The sequence below is a fragment of the Nematolebias whitei genome, chromosome 14 (assembly GCF_014905685.2).
Source record: "Nematolebias whitei isolate Nwh7 chromosome 14, NemWhi1, whole genome shotgun sequence".
NCBI lineage: Eukaryota > Metazoa > Chordata > Actinopteri > Cyprinodontiformes > Rivulidae > Nematolebias > Nematolebias whitei.
Genome location: NC_056511.1, coordinates 30560384 through 30576085, shown reverse-complemented (window position 1 = coordinate 30576085; position 15702 = coordinate 30560384). Strand labels below are relative to the sequence as shown.

General features: G+C 41.2%; 1 protein-coding gene across 1 annotated transcript in view; it reads left to right on the top strand.

The window, feature by feature from the left end:
• Positions 1–15702, top strand: part of specc1 (sperm antigen with calponin homology and coiled-coil domains 1) — a 314251-nt gene that overhangs the window by 808 nt on the left and 297741 nt on the right. The window lies entirely within an intron of this gene.

Genomic DNA, 15702 nt, shown 5'->3' with positions numbered 1-15702 from the left:
TATATGTATATGTTTTAATTGGAGTGATGACGTTTCACCATCAGGGCTCCTGAGTTCAACAGGATGATCAATATGACCCATCTGCTTCACATAATTTACTTTCCCCTGATGCTGATCCCACTTCGTCTAGCCTAAATAAAACATAGTGACATTAATGGTCAGACCTTTGGAATAACTGATGAAACACTTTTTAAAAAAAATCTAAAAGTATATGTATTTTTAAGTTTTAATTTTTCTGTTGTATTAGCTGGTGAGGTAACCTACTATAATTCAGTCAGTCTGCTCTGTAAGAAGTTTTAAAATGTACAGCACAATCCCAGACAAACTTTACTGATAAATACAGCATGACATCATGCTACGAACATGTGAGTCTTTGTAAGATGGACTTTTCAAAACGTCATGTTGGTGCTCTTCAGCACCTGCTTCTCATTTAAATCTCTGCCCTCCTCTCTGGTGTAAATCAGAGCATCGATCGGCAGATAATGGTCTTAATAAATCGACCAAGTGGATCAGGTTTAAATTATCTTTTATTGTCAAGTTGCTGATGAAACCCTGGTGGGATTTTTTTTCCTCACATCAAGTCAGACATTTGTTTTTCATTAGACCAGGTGTTTTTTTAAGGCAGTCAGACAAGGCCTTGTTGTGGATACTGCTGCTGTTTTTGTACTTTCTGTTTTTAATAGCTCCTTAAATGCATCATTAAGACCGACTGCTCTGAATAAGCTATAGTGGGTGATTCTCTTGCAGTAAAACCTTCAGCTCTACTTAGAAACTATTTCAACAAGGTGCTTGATAAACATGGAATTTATAAATTTGTGGTGTCAAATGTTCCAGTTTCAAAGCACACGTTGTAGCGTTGGTGGTAGAGACGAGATTTGAAGTGTGACATGCACAATTCACTGAGGAAAAACTGAAATGAGCAACAAATAACAGCTTTTTTACTTTTCTTCATTACCTTTGTTTGTGCCAGAAGAAAAGAGAATTCATGAGTGTTTTTCTGCTATTTAATGTTTCAGTCAATTACAGCCTCTGTTGATTTAGTCCTCAGGCTGTTCAACTTGTATCATATGTCAGGATATTTATAGATAATCAAGATGGCACTGAAATTAACCGACTGAAATTAAATAATTGAGATGTTCTTTTTGTTTATTGATGGAAGAGTATTTTGTTTTCTGTGCTTGGTGTGTTCTGTAATATATAGTGCTAATGTGTCAAAGAATGTCAGCAATGGGTAACATTTGACATCTTGTGCAGTTTATGGTTTAGTTTTATATAGATAGGCCTGTCACAATAACAAATTTTGCTGGGCGATTAATTGTCTCAGAAATTATTGTGATAAACGATAATATTGTTTGAAATCTGACAATAATTAGTAATTATTGTCAAATTTAAGAAGACATGTTTAATTTGTTTTGATTGTGGTGCCTTTTTTCGACCACCAGATGGTATAAGACTGTTTGAATCGAAGAATGGATAGTGAGGGAGCGAGCAGCGTGTCTCTTTAAGAAAAATGGGAGGGAGGCCCCTTGACGTGACACGGGCTGTCTCTCTTCGGTTCTCAAAATGACGGATGCTCGGTGTGGTTTGAGCTCTTGAGCATAACATTTTTCACACAAAGCTTTTAATAAAAAAATCAGCAAACAAGTTCTCAGCTTCATTTTGCAGAGAAAAACAACTTTTTTCACGAAGGCACAGGTTTCATCAGTGACTTTTGGAGCTTCGACAAGACAGAGGTTTTTCCCCCGAGGTCGGCCTGTTAGCTTAGCTCTTAGCTTAGCTTCTCAGCTTAGCTGCTTTTCCAGAAAGGTGATTTTGGATAATTAAAACTAATTTTAAGGAGAAAGGAGAAAGGGAGGGGTTAATGAAGAGCACCTGAGTCGAGTTTTTTGTCTTCCAGTGTCTTCAGAAGAAACGGAGAGACACGAAGAAACGATAAGACCGTTGAATGAAAATGAGGTTGATAATTTTAATTTATCGTGTGATTAATTTAATTATTATTTATTGCGACAGGCCTAGTTTTATATTGATGGGAGTTACTCATGATGTCCTCCAGCTTCCTCCTCCATCTCCTCATTATCCAAGCAGTTCCTATTATCATGTGCTATTTATAGGAGAGTACACATGTCCTGATGTGCAGCAGTGGAATGGTATTTCATGTTAGACTGGAAATATCCTATGATCCCCTTGACTGCTCTGCACAATTATAAGAATGTGTGAATATAGGAATTCAAGGTTCATGTCAGACTTTCAGACATGTATCCTGGTGTCCTGGAGATAACTCATGTTGGTGCTGCAGTAGGATGGTGGGAGGGAAATGAACTTTCATCCTCTTATGGTTTTCAGATCATGAATGAAGTCAGAGTGGGGGTGACCCTGTCCAGCTGTGGTCAGAATGGTAAAAAGGAACATACTACTCTGAGTGATGGTCAAAAAAGTATTCTAACTGTAAAACCAACACCACAGAAAAGTGACTTCTTGACTTAATTTATTCATCACCCTCAGACTCGCTCTAGTAACAAGCTGTCAAAACTGTCTGTGCTTCCACTGAACTGGGAAGAAATGCTTTCAAATGAAAACCAATATGACTTACTGCTGACTAGATTACCATTGAAATGAGCTAAACTGATGTAATTTAAAAGACTCCATTTGTTTTTGTAATGTTAGAGTCAAAATGTCCACTTGTACAATCACCATTGTTGTTTACATCACTGTTCATTAGTAGCAGTGGTGGAAAGTGCCTGGATTGACTGTGGTTAGTTGACCCTTCAGCTTTTTCTCTTTCAACCCGAGCACAGCCACATAATAATGAAAACATTACTGGAAGTGTGGGGGTGAAACTGATCCATGATTTGAAGGTAAAGGAGAGACAGAGTTATTGAGGAGGAGCGTCACGTTCTTCATCAGCTGTTCTGTGTCAGGCTGAGTCAGGGTTAGTTTTAGAACAGCTTCATGTTGGTTTGTGCAAAAACCAGTGGCATCTTCAAATTTGAGTCCAAATTGTTTATTCAAGGTAATTATTTTAGTTCTGATTGTTTTAGTTTTAAAGGATTGAATGGATGAGAAAACTGTTAAGGAAATATGCAACTGGACTGGAAGTTGTGAGGGAAACTGAGACCTGTCTGTGGCTTTTGAACAGACGTGTCCAAGACAATTCAGGGCAGTAGTCTGACTTCGAAGTGTGCTGCATAGCATATTGAATTGAAGTATTGCAGTGGTAACACTGCTGCATTATGCCACTGAGTTGTTCTTCTTGTGTTTTAGGTTAAAAACGTTGATCATCTGCTGGTAAAACCAACATAATCTTATAGTTTTGTTGTAGGTCCCTATCACCACAAACATTTGTGGCCTCTTTCCTGCTAGCTCTTGGTGATGAATGTGTCAAATTAAACTAGAGGAATTGCATTTCTTGTGAAAATGTAGTGTGAATGCTTATTGCAGAAGAACTTGCTAAAAACAGCTGAAATTAGCTAAAAACATGCTGAATTGTAGCTGAAATGGAAGAACAAGCCTAAATTAGCAGAAGAAAGCAGAAAGAACTCATATTTGCTTAATTAGGTTTAAATAAGTAGAAACGAGCACAAAAAAAAATAGGAAATTGTCTAAAAAAGGCTGAAATTGGCACAAAAGAAATGTCTGAAAAGTAGCTGAAAAGGCAGAACAAAGCTTAAACTACCAGAAGAAAGTGAAAAGAGCTGATGAGCTAAAAAATGTGGATTCAGCTGAAAATGCTAAAATTTGCATCAAAATAGCTAAATAGTAGCTGAAATTCAATTCAGTTCAGGTTATTTATATAGCGCCAAGTCACAACAGAAGTCATCTCAGGGCACAAGAGCAGAAAATGCTGAAAGGAGCATACTGCATAAGCTGAAATTAGAATAAAGAAGTTAATTAGGTTGAAAGTAACAGAAATGAACATGAACAACTTGAATTTATCTGAAAACAGCTTAAATTAGCTAAAAAAAATGCTAAAGTTGTAGCTGAAAAGTTGGAACAAGCTTAAATTAGCAGAGGAAAGCACAAATTACACATGCTTGCCCAGTTATCATGAAAGAAGCATGCATGAGCACAAAAAGTGACAATTATCTGAAAACAGCTTAAGTGAGCAAAGAAACAGCTGAAAAGTAGCTAAACAAGCAGAAAGACGTTTAAATTACCAGAAGTGTAGAGAGCACATTTTTGCTGAATTGGGCAGAAAAAAGTTTAAATGAGTGGGGAAAAAATGTGGAATTAGCCAAAAAGGCTAAAATTAGTATAAAAACTGTTAACTAGTAGCTGAATAGTAGAAAAAGTTGAAACTTGCATAAATAATCTGAAAGGAGCAAAACAAGCTGAAATTAGCAGAAAGAAGTTAGTTCAGAAGAAGCACAAAATGTTGTTGGCAGAAAGAATCTAAAGGATCACAAAACATCAAAACAGCTGAAAAAACAGCTGAAAGTAGCTGAAAAAAAAAGTGTAAAATTTTCACGAAGCTGAACCAGAACAAAATGTGAAAGGAGCAGTAAAAGTTTGTAAACAGATCTAAAGATTTGTTTGAAGGATGTAAAATGAGCTCAATTCAGAGTCAGAGTTTCTTTATTGCCATACATGTGGTGGAACGACATTATGTACACAGGGTCCCAGTTACATCCAATAATAAAATGTATAAGAAAAACAGTAATAAGATCTAAGATATGAACTAAGAAAAACATCAACTAAAAATACACTAAGCACAGCATAAAAACATTATGCCAAACAGTAGTACGAACGTCTGTATGAGCAGATGAGCACATGAACACAGCAACATGAAACAGATCAGCAGCAACATGAAACAGATCAGCAGCAACATGAAACAGATCAGCAGCAACATGATGTGATTTTTCCCAGTGATTATCCTGGTTAGATATTCAATGATTCTAACAGCCTCAGGGTAGAAGCTGTTCCTCAGTCTAGTGGTTCTACACTTAATGCTCCTCAGCCTCCTTCCTGAGGGGAGCAGGACAAAAAGTGTGTGTGCTGGGTGAGTGGGGTCCTTCATGATGCAGTTGGCCCTCTTCCTGCATCTGGATTTTCTATGATAAAAAAAATGACAGAAAAGGCTAAATATTTCAAAAAGCTAAATTTGCTTTAATGCCAAAAATCATAGTGCCCTTCTCCTGAACAAGCTGAACATTTTGATATATGCTTTGTTGAGATAGCAAAAAAAAAAAAAAAAAACAATTGTGGAATGAGAAAAATGCTGAAAAACGTACAGGAGAAAAATGGATGACAACAGAGTGATGCTTCACACACATTCACACAATAAGAAAGACTTGGTGAAATCACAAACTCATATTTCAGGAAACTGCTTTAATTGTTGCATTCAGTGAAGTGCAGTGTTTCTCCTGCCATTATCCAAGGAGGGTGCCCCGCCCTGTCAACAGAACTGAACGCCCTGCCTAAAAACAGACCCCCCCCCCCCCCCCCCGCTGAAGGTTCTGCTAATTCTGGATGGGGAGCAGAGATTCTGGCCACAGGATAAGTGGCTTCAACCTGGCATTAGTAACGTAGTTCTTTGCTATCGCTGCCACACACAATCCCCCACCTTTGTCTGACGAGCGCCATTCCGAGGCCAGTAATCTAGGAAAAACACTGAAGTGTGATGACCTGCTTTAATTTTCAGGTTTTTGTTAAAATAAAAATTCATCAAAAACTGCACCACAGTGCAGTGCATCTTTAATGCTGGCCATTTAAAGGTAAAACAAACTGTGAAGCTTGGCCACATGACATCACTGACCTAAATGTCATTCACATACTTGTGGTGTTCACCAGCATCATCTTGTCACAGTTCTTCCATGAGCCTGTGGTAATGTCCAAACTGCAGTCTTCTGTCAGCACGGTGTCAACCACAGTCTTCTGGGTTTCCTCCGCCGTCTCGTTTGTGCTCTCTGTTGTTAGCTCTTCTGGCACATCTCAGCTTGGCAGTTTATCTTCTGTTCTCTACGTCTTCAAGTCCAAACCAAACTGAGAAGAGCAGCTTGCACAGGGTTAATTTAATCCATCGCTCTTACAACGCCACATACTCGAACACATCTAGGGTGCAAAGCCAAGGTGTACAACATTGTATTTACTCTGGACGTATGTCTGCAAAACAATTAAATACATCACTGACACAAGGAGTGGGAATATTTAGGAACCTCACCATTTGATTCAGTTATGATTCAGAGGACTGACATTTGACTATAAAACAAAATTCTGAACAGATGAGGGAAAATTTTATATATATATATATATATATATATATATATATATATATCAGTGTGTGTGTTTTACTCTAACATTGCAGTACAAAGCTGTTTTCAATCATGTCAAGTTAAATTTAAAGCAGCTGGTACGAAAGTGCTTAATTAGAGTGCTTAATTTAATTGCTTAATTAGCACTTAAAGTGCTTTATTCAAACAAAATTTTGCAAGCTAAATTACAAAAAAGTGTTAAAATATTTATGCATCACATCTTCAAAACTCCTGTTTTCTTTAGCGTTTCCATGATTTTGTTGGGGTTTTAACCGCGTGAACATGGCTGTGTCAGTATCTTCAAAATGGGATGGTCAAGTTTTATTGTAGCTTGTGCACAAGCCCTGATGTTCAACATATTAACTCCTATTTTAAGTCCTTCACAATAAAAGTTCCAGTAGACTTTGTAATTCATTTTACTTTTTCAGAGTTATGTGGAAACTTTGACATTGGTCGTTTGATGCTAGTAGCTTCCACGCTCAGTCTTTTCTTCTTTTTCCTCCTGATGATATTTGTACACAATGTGTGCATAGTGTGACTCTTGTACATGTAACTTTTACTTTTCAATATACAGAAGTCAAAGTACGTCTAAACATTGGTTTTCAATGCTGAAAGAGGTTTGCATGTTTCAGTCAGCCATCTCATGTGCATGCAAGGAACAGTACATGCTCTTTGATGTTAAGATTAAATAATGGTACATTTCTAACATTTTTAAACCCATCGTTCATACCTTTTATCTCGGTGTATCAAATAATAAATTATATCCCTCACCCCAAACTGAGACAGACAGAGAGACAGAGTTTCTTTATTGTCATTCGCACCTCATGTGGTACATGTGGTGGAGCGAAATTATGTACACGGGGTCCCAGTTACATCCAACAATAAAATGTATAAGAAAAACAGTAATAACATCTAAGATATGAACTAAGAAAAACATCAACTAAATATACACTAAGCACTCATAACATAAAACATTGAACATCAGCACAAACATGAACATGAGTCTGTGAGCAGATGAGCACGCATGAACACATCAACATTGAAACAGATCAGCAGCAACATGAAACAGATCAGCAGCAACATGATATGGTTTTTCACAGTGATTATTCTAGTTAGAGATTCATGAGTCTAACAGCCTCAGGGTAGAAGCTGTTCCTCAGTCTAGTGGTTCTACACTTAATGCTCCTTAACCTCCTTCCTGAGGGGAATGGGGCAAAAAGTGTGTGTGCTGGGTGAGTGGGGTCCTTCATGATGCAGGTGGCCCTCTTCCTGCATCTGGAGGTGTAGATGTCTGTGATGGTGGGGAGGCTGATTCCAACAGACTTCTGTGCAGCCTTCACCACTCTCTGCAAAGCTTTTCTTTCTGCAGCTGTGCAGCCTCCATGCCACACATTGATGCTCGAGCCCAGGATGCTCTCCACTGCACACCTGTAGAAGGAGGTGAGGACTGAGCTTCCAGACCAGCTCGCCTCAGCCGTCTGAAGAAGTAGAGTCTCTGATGAGCTTTCTTGATCAGGCTGGTGGTGTTGTTGCTCCAGCTGAGGTTGTCATTCATGTGTACACCCAAGTACTTGTAGCTGGAGACCACTTCCACCGCAGATCCTCTTATGTTCAGGGGGGTGTAGGTGTTTTTGTTCCTTCTGAAGTCCACAATCATCTCCTTTGTCTTCTTCACATTGATGTGAAGGTTATTCTCTCTGCACCAGCTCTCCAGGTGTTCCACCTCCTGCCTGTAGCTGGACTCATCATTGTTTGTGATGCATCCCACCACCGCTGTATCATCTGCAAACTTTACAATGTGACAGCCTGGATGGGTAGCTGCACAATCATATGTGAGCAGAGTAAACAGGAGGGGGCTCAACACACATCCCTGAGGAGAGCCAGTGCTGAGGGTTATGGTGGAGGAGGAGAGGTTGTGGATCCTCACCAACTGTGGTCTGTTTGTTAAAAAGTCTAGTACCCAGTTGCAGATGGAGGGGCTTAGTCCTAGTGTGGATAGTTTGTCCATCAGGGTTTGGGGGATCATGGTGTTGATGGCGGATGTGAAGTCCACAAAGAGCATACGGACGTAAGAGTTTTTCTGCTCCAGGTGGTTGAGCGCAGTGTGGACCACAGAGGAGATTGCATCCTCTGTTGATCGGTTCTCACCTGATAACTGATACAAATGATCCCAACTGATACACAGCTGTAAGGAGATGGGTACAAATAACAAGTATTGGTGACGCTGCAGCAGTGCAGACAGTGTAACTTGAGATTGTGTAGCATTATCATTGGTTCACTGCTATGTAACCTTTGATATTATGGTACATATGAAGTCTGTAATGGTTCAAAGTTGCTACATTCATCTTTTTTGACATGATCAATAATTATGTAGCAATCTGGTATTGCTAGATATCGTCTTCCAGTCGCATATCTCAATTTACCAATAAACACACAAGGCAATTATACAAAAATAAGATGAGGATACAGTAAACCCAGAAAGACATTTCACTTACTACAGCTTCTAAAATAGCTTCAGAATTATGATCTGTTGTATTTATTAAGAAACACTCTCACTCAGTAGCTTAAAAATCTTAAGAAGGTAGTAATATGGACTAAAGCACATTTCGTAGCCTTTTAGTTTCAGACGCCTACAGATACACACCCAGAGTAAAGTAATATCTGGTCTGTTGGAGTGTGATGTCCTTTATCAAAGTGGAGAGGCTTTGACTGATCAGAGCAATATTTATCAGTAGAATAGCACTCACTTTAAGTAATTAGAAACGTTTCTGTCTAAACGTTGCAAGTTGCTGCTGTTTTACATTATGTACTGTTGATGTGTAAAGCACAGATGGTTCCCAGCCTCCACAGATATGGCCAAGGATAGCATTTTTTTTTTTCTTCTTCTAGAAAATCTATCCTAAGCTTTGTGGATAAATCGCTTTTCACTGACACAAAGTTCCTTTCTGAGGGGTGTCTGCTCATCAAGAAAACATCGTCTGGATGGTTTCGTAGCTCAGAAACGTCCAGGAAACAGACTGCATACTTGACAAGCATCACACTCCCTGCCACAACTCACTGACTCTGAGGAATGTTACTGTTTTTGTAAATGGGTCATCCAGGCCACATCTAAGATATGATCTATAAAATCTCTTTAAAAAGTCGATTGTAAAAGTCAAGACTGATTTAGGATAGCTTGTCGTCATCAAGGACACACCTTATTGTAGGTGTGCTGTACATATGGGAGGGAAAGTGTCATTAAAATATTTGCTTAACATTACAAACATGTCTGACCTGTTGAAATCCACTTTGCTCTCCACGCAAGTCAAACTGGACCCACCCACAGGTCTCATCAAATACCTTTCATGCCTCGGTTCTGTTTACTGCCTGCTAAAGGCACACAGCCTGTTTGGGTTGGACAGTAAACACAGACCGTGGTTCTGATACTATATGTTCCATTGTGGAAACTCACTCAGCTCTGTTTAGTGCCCGTGTTTTTATTTTCTTACTGGCCTTCTGGATGCTGCGCTTGCGTTTCTATGGAATCCACCCACTAGGTACATGGAGCCAGCTCACATACTGGAAGCTGCTGAAATTTTTGCAACGTGGCTCTGACTGACTGTTTATCAGACAAGAACTTTGACACGAGCAGAGCAGGAAGTCTAGCCCTCCAGGGAGCCTGTGTCTCTGAGAAAGATGAAGCAGAGAATGGAGTGAAGTGAATATGCATGAAGAAAGCCTGTGTCTCTGCTTTTAATTGTTGTATCTTTAGTTAATATAAGACATGTCTTAATGTGACTCAAAATTGGTTGTTGTTTTGCTGGAACAAAAGTATTGTTGCCTTCTAGTAAAAGGCATTTGGGTTTTTGTTGTGACATTAGGGTTTTTTGCTCGTCTGTGTTTGTATGTCTGTTACCAAAATCTCTCATGAAATGCTAGGCAATTTTTTTTTAATAAAACTTGTTAAAAGTCATTATTAAATGTACAAACCGGATTCCAAAAAAGTTGGGACACTAAACAAATTGTGAATAAAAACTGAATGCAATGATGTGGAGGTGCCAACATCTAATATTTTATTCAGAATAGAACACAAATCACAGATTAAAAGATTAAACTGAGAGAATGTATCATTTTAAGGGAAAAATCTGTTGTTTCCAAATTTCATGGCATCAACAAATTCCCAAAAAGTTGGACAGGTCCATTTTTACCACTGTGTGGCATCCCCCTTCTTCTTACAACACTCAACAGACGTCTGGGGACAGAGGAGACCAGTTTCTCAAGTTTAGAAATAGGAATGCTCTCCCATTCACGTCTAATACAGGCCTCTAACTGTTCAATCGTCTTGGGCCTTCTTTGTCGCACCTTCCTCTTTATGATGCGCCAAATGTTCTCTATAAGTGAAAGATCTGGACTGAAGGCTGGCCATTTCAGTATCCGGATCCTTCTCTTACGTAGCCATGATGTTGTGATTGCTGCAGAATGTGGTCTAGCATTATCGTGTTGAAAAATGCAGGGCCTTCCCTGAAAGAGATGACGTCTAGATGGGAGCATATGTTGTTCTAGAACCTGAACATAGTTCTCTGCATTAATGGTGCCTTTCCAGACATGCAAGCTGCCCATGCCACAAGCGCTCATGCAACCCCATACCATCAGTGATGCAGGCTTCTGAACGGAGCGTTGATAACAACTTGGTCTATCCTTGTCCTCTCTGGTCCGGATGACATGGCGTCCCAGTGTTCCATAAAGAACTTCAAATCGTGACTCATCTGACCACAGAACAGTCTTCCATTTTGCCACACTCCATTTTAAATGACCCCTGGCCCAGTGCAAGCATCTGAGCTTGTGGAGCTTGCTTAGAAATGGCTTTCTCTTTGCACTATAGAGTTTCAGCTGGCAACGGCGGATGGCACGGTGGATTGTGTTAACTGACAATGCTTTCTGGAAGTATTCCTGAGCCCATTCTGTTATTTCCTTGACAGTGGCATTCCTGTTTGAGGTGCAGTGACGTTTAAGGGCCTGGAGATCACTAGCATCCAGTAGAGTTTTATGGCCTTGACCCTTACGCACAGCGATTGTTCCAGATTCTCTTAATCTTTTGATGATGTTATGCACGGTTGATGATGATGATAACAATGGTGGAATTGGTGATCCTCTTATCATCTTGGCTTCTGAGAAACACTGACACTCTGAGAAGCTCTTTTTATACCCAATCATGTTGTCAATTGGCCTAATTAGTGTTAATTGGTCTTCCAGCTGTTGGTTATATACTCAATTTCCTTTTTCCAGCCACTTATTGCTACTTGTCACAACTTTTTTGGGATTTGTTGACACTGTGAAATTTTGAATCAACATATTTTTCCTTTAAAATGTTACATTTACTCAGATTAAACTTTTGATCTGTCATCTATGTTATATTACGAATAAAATATTGATATTTGCCATCTCCACATCATTGCATTCAGTTTGTATTCACAATTTGTTTAGTGTCCCAACTTTTTGGGAATCCGGTTTGTACATTCAACATATTTTACTCTCGTTTTCCTTTCTGGGCCATGGGGTAGCTGGTGCCCATGACAAGCAGTCACTGTTCAAGAGGCGTGGTACATGCTGGACAGGTCAGAGACAATCGAGACAAACAACCATTCACTCTCTCACCCACACCTCAGGACAATTTAAAGTTGCCAATTTGCCTAACATGCATGTTTTTAGTCAAGGACAGAAATTTTACCTCATTATTGGGTGGACTCAGTACAGATAGTCAAATTTACAACTGTAAAATGAAATAAAAATTAAACATTCATCACCGTGTTCTCCAGGTAGACGAGTTGCTAAAACTAAACAGGAGCACTGGATGTCTGTCTCTACCTGACTCCGTGTTAATTTTTTGTTATACTTGATTCACTTCCTGGTCACACGATCATGTGACTGTCAACAAACGCGTTAAATTTTTTTAATTTTATTTTATTTTTTACAAAACCATAAACTACAATCAGCTGACATACAACTATGCACAATAAAAAAAAAATAATAATAAAATGACAAACACAACCACAGAGAGACATCTGCAGAGCTCCAATGTTGCCATGGAACCGTGTAAACAAAGACTCTGCTGTGATCAAGGATTCAAGGATTTTTTTTATTGTCATACCGGCTCACATTATCCTGTTTATGGTACAAAATTCAGACTCAGGTTCCAGATCAAGAAGTCTAATAATTGGCAAATAAATAAATAAATACAAAAAGACTATAAATATATAATAAATAAAGTTTAAAAAAAAAAGATGAAGCTGAATTAAGTTCAACTTGAATTCAGCAGTCTGACAGCTGCAGGGAAGAAACTGTTTCTGAGCCTGGTAGTCTTGCTCTGAATGCTCCTCAGCCGCCTGCTTGAGGGAAGGGGCTGGAACAGACTGTGCGCAGGATACGTGGAGTCCTTCGTGATGCGGAACGCCCTCCCCCTGCATTGTGAAGTGTTGAGGTCTGAGGTGGTGGGAAGGCTGTTCCCCACAGTCTTCTGTACAACCTTAACCACCCTCTGCAGAGCCATCCTCTCAGCAAAAGTGCAGCTGCCGTGCCACACGGTGATGCAGGTGCAGAGAACGCTCTCCACCACACAGCGATAGAAGCTCCTCAGGACAGAGCTCCTAAGTCCAGCTTTCCACAACTTCCTGAGGAAGTAGAGACGCTGGTGTGCTTTCTTGACCAGACAGGAAGTGCTGATTCTCCAGGTGAGGTCACTGGATATGTGCACCTCCAGGTACCTATAGCAGGAGAGCACCTCCACAGCTGCTCTTTCGATGAAGAGGATCCTTGTCCCTTCTGAAATCCACCACCATCTCCTTGGTAATCTTCACATTGATGTAATGATTATTGTCACTGCACCACTTTACCTGGTGTTCCGCCTCCTGTCTGTATTTGGAATCATCGTTGTTCGTGATGCGTCCCACTACTGCTGTGTCATCTGCAAACTTCACTATATGGCAGCTGGGGTGTCTAGCCAAGCAGTCGTATGTCAGCAGAGTGAACAGGAAGGGGCTCAGCACGTAGCACCTGGGGCGAGGCAGTGCTGAGGGTGATGGAGGAGGACATGATATTGTGGATCCTGACAGTCTGAGGTCTGTTGGTCAGAAAGTCCAGAATCCAGTTTATCAGTGTGGGACTTGGTCCAAGAAAGGAGAGCTTTTGCACCAGGGTCTGTGGGATGGTGGTATTGAAGACCGAGGAGAAATCCAGAAAGAACAGACTGATAAAAGAATTTCTGCTCTCCAGGTGGGTGAGGGCTGTGTGGACCACCGATGAGATGGCATCAGCAGTGGAGCAGTTCATTCTGTAGGCGTACTGATGTGGGTCCACAGTGATGATGGAGTCCTTGATGTGGGTCATGACCAGCCAATCAAAGCACTTTTTGACTACCAATGTTAAGGCTGTAGGTCAGTAGTCATTCAGGCCTGTCACTGTGGAGCACTTGGGTACAGAGACAATAGTGGCAGACTTAAAGAAGGTGGGGCCAAATGCCATTGACAGTGAGGTGTTGAAGATGTCCGCCAACACCTCAGATAGCTGGTGTGTGCAGTCCTTCAGTACACACCCTGGGATGTTATCGGGGCCTGCAGCCTTACAGGGATTGATTCCCTGGAGGGTCTTCCTCACCTCTGCTGTGTATCTCTGTGTGATATCAGCCAAAAAGTCAGAGAATTCATTTATGAAGTCCTTAGAACGAGGTGGGCGGTAGATGAGCGCACACGGGACCGGAGGAGAGTGTCCAAGTTCAAAGGCGCTCAGCTCGAAGCTGGCGCGGGACACCGGGATGGACAACTGTTTACACGCAAAGTTTGCTTTAAAAACTGTTAATAATCCCGCGCCGACCTGATGGCCGCGGGGCATTGAAACATACACAGTCCGGAGGAAGTAGTTCCACCAAGGCGCTGGACTCACCATCAGAAATCCATGATTCTGTGACGAACAGAAAATCCAACTCCTCATCTTTAAAAAAGTCATTGAGGATAAATGTCTTGTTGGAAACAGACCTTGCGTTGATTAAACACATCTTGATATTGTCCGACACAGGCACAGCCGTGGAGGGAGACGCGCGCGCCAGCGGGCGCAGGTTATGAAGAACAGCTCCTCCTGGTCTGCTGGTGCGGCGCACAGGTAAACAACTCCAGGTGTTTCCATGGACTGAGCGCGCAGGCAGCTGGCCAGCAGCCGGGCCCCGGGAGCACCACGGGTCAGAGAGGAGATGATCAGATCCAGAGCGAGTCCTGTTAGAATAATCCACACTTTGCCTCAGTTTCACCAAAATCCCTGCACGCTTCCCACGACGTCTGCGACGTTTCCTCCATGGAGAAAGGCCAGGGTCACGCAGAAGGAATGCAGGAATCTCAGATAGGACCGGTGGGGGAGAGTGCTGGCTGCTGTTCAAAAACTCCGCGGGAATTTCAGCAAAAGTACGGAGCTCCAAAAGTGCCCGACGATCATACTGAAAATATGACTCGGCACACTGCACAAACCATTGTAAAAATAACAAAAATAAAATACAAGCAGAGAGCGAGAGACGGGCAGCCCTACACACCGGCACCATCTTGGTTTATCCCTTGGTGATAATGGACCCGTCCTTAAAACTCAACAGTCACGTAAACATGATGGTCAAATCCTGTTTTTTTCAGCTGAGACGGCTGTCTAAGCTGAAGCCTATACTCTCCAAAAATAACCTCGAGACAGTGATCCACGCCTTCATAACATCTAGGCTTGATTACTGCAATTCACTTCTGTTTGGAATCAGTCAGTCCTCCATTGCTCGTCTACAACTGGTCCAAAATGCTGCAGCCCGATTTTTAACTGGTACAGGCTATAGAGAGCACATCACGCCAGTTTTGGCCTCCCTGCACTGGCTACCCATTCACCTTCGGATCCATTTCAAAATTCTCATGTATGTTTTTAAATCACTGAACAGTTCCGCCCCATCCTATCTCACTGATCTTCTGCAGCCATATGTCCCACCGCGCTCTCTGAGGTCAGCAGACCAGATGCTTCTCTCAGTCCCAGAAACCCGTCGTAAGCTCAGAGGTGACAGGGCTTTCTCTGTTGCAGGTCCACGACTGTGGAATGAGTTGCCACTGAGTGTCCGGCAGGCTCCCACACTCTCAGTCTTTAAGTCTCGCTTGAAGACCCACTTCTATTCGCTTGCCTTTAACACGGTGTGATTAGTTTTGGTCCGGTCTGTTCTCTACTCTGTTGGCCATTTTAGTTAGCTTCTGCTGCTATTTGTATCTGTATTTCTATTTTATGTTTTCCTGTCTGCTGTGCATGTTTGGTTCTTTTGTACAGCACTTTGGTTGGCCTTGTTGCTGTTTTAAGTGCTATATAAATAAATTGGTATGGTATGGTATGGTACCTCTGCTGTGGTCACACAGAGGGGTGTGTCACTGGGTGATGGTATAAGTCTGGTGCTGGATGGAGTGTTAGGATCTTCAAA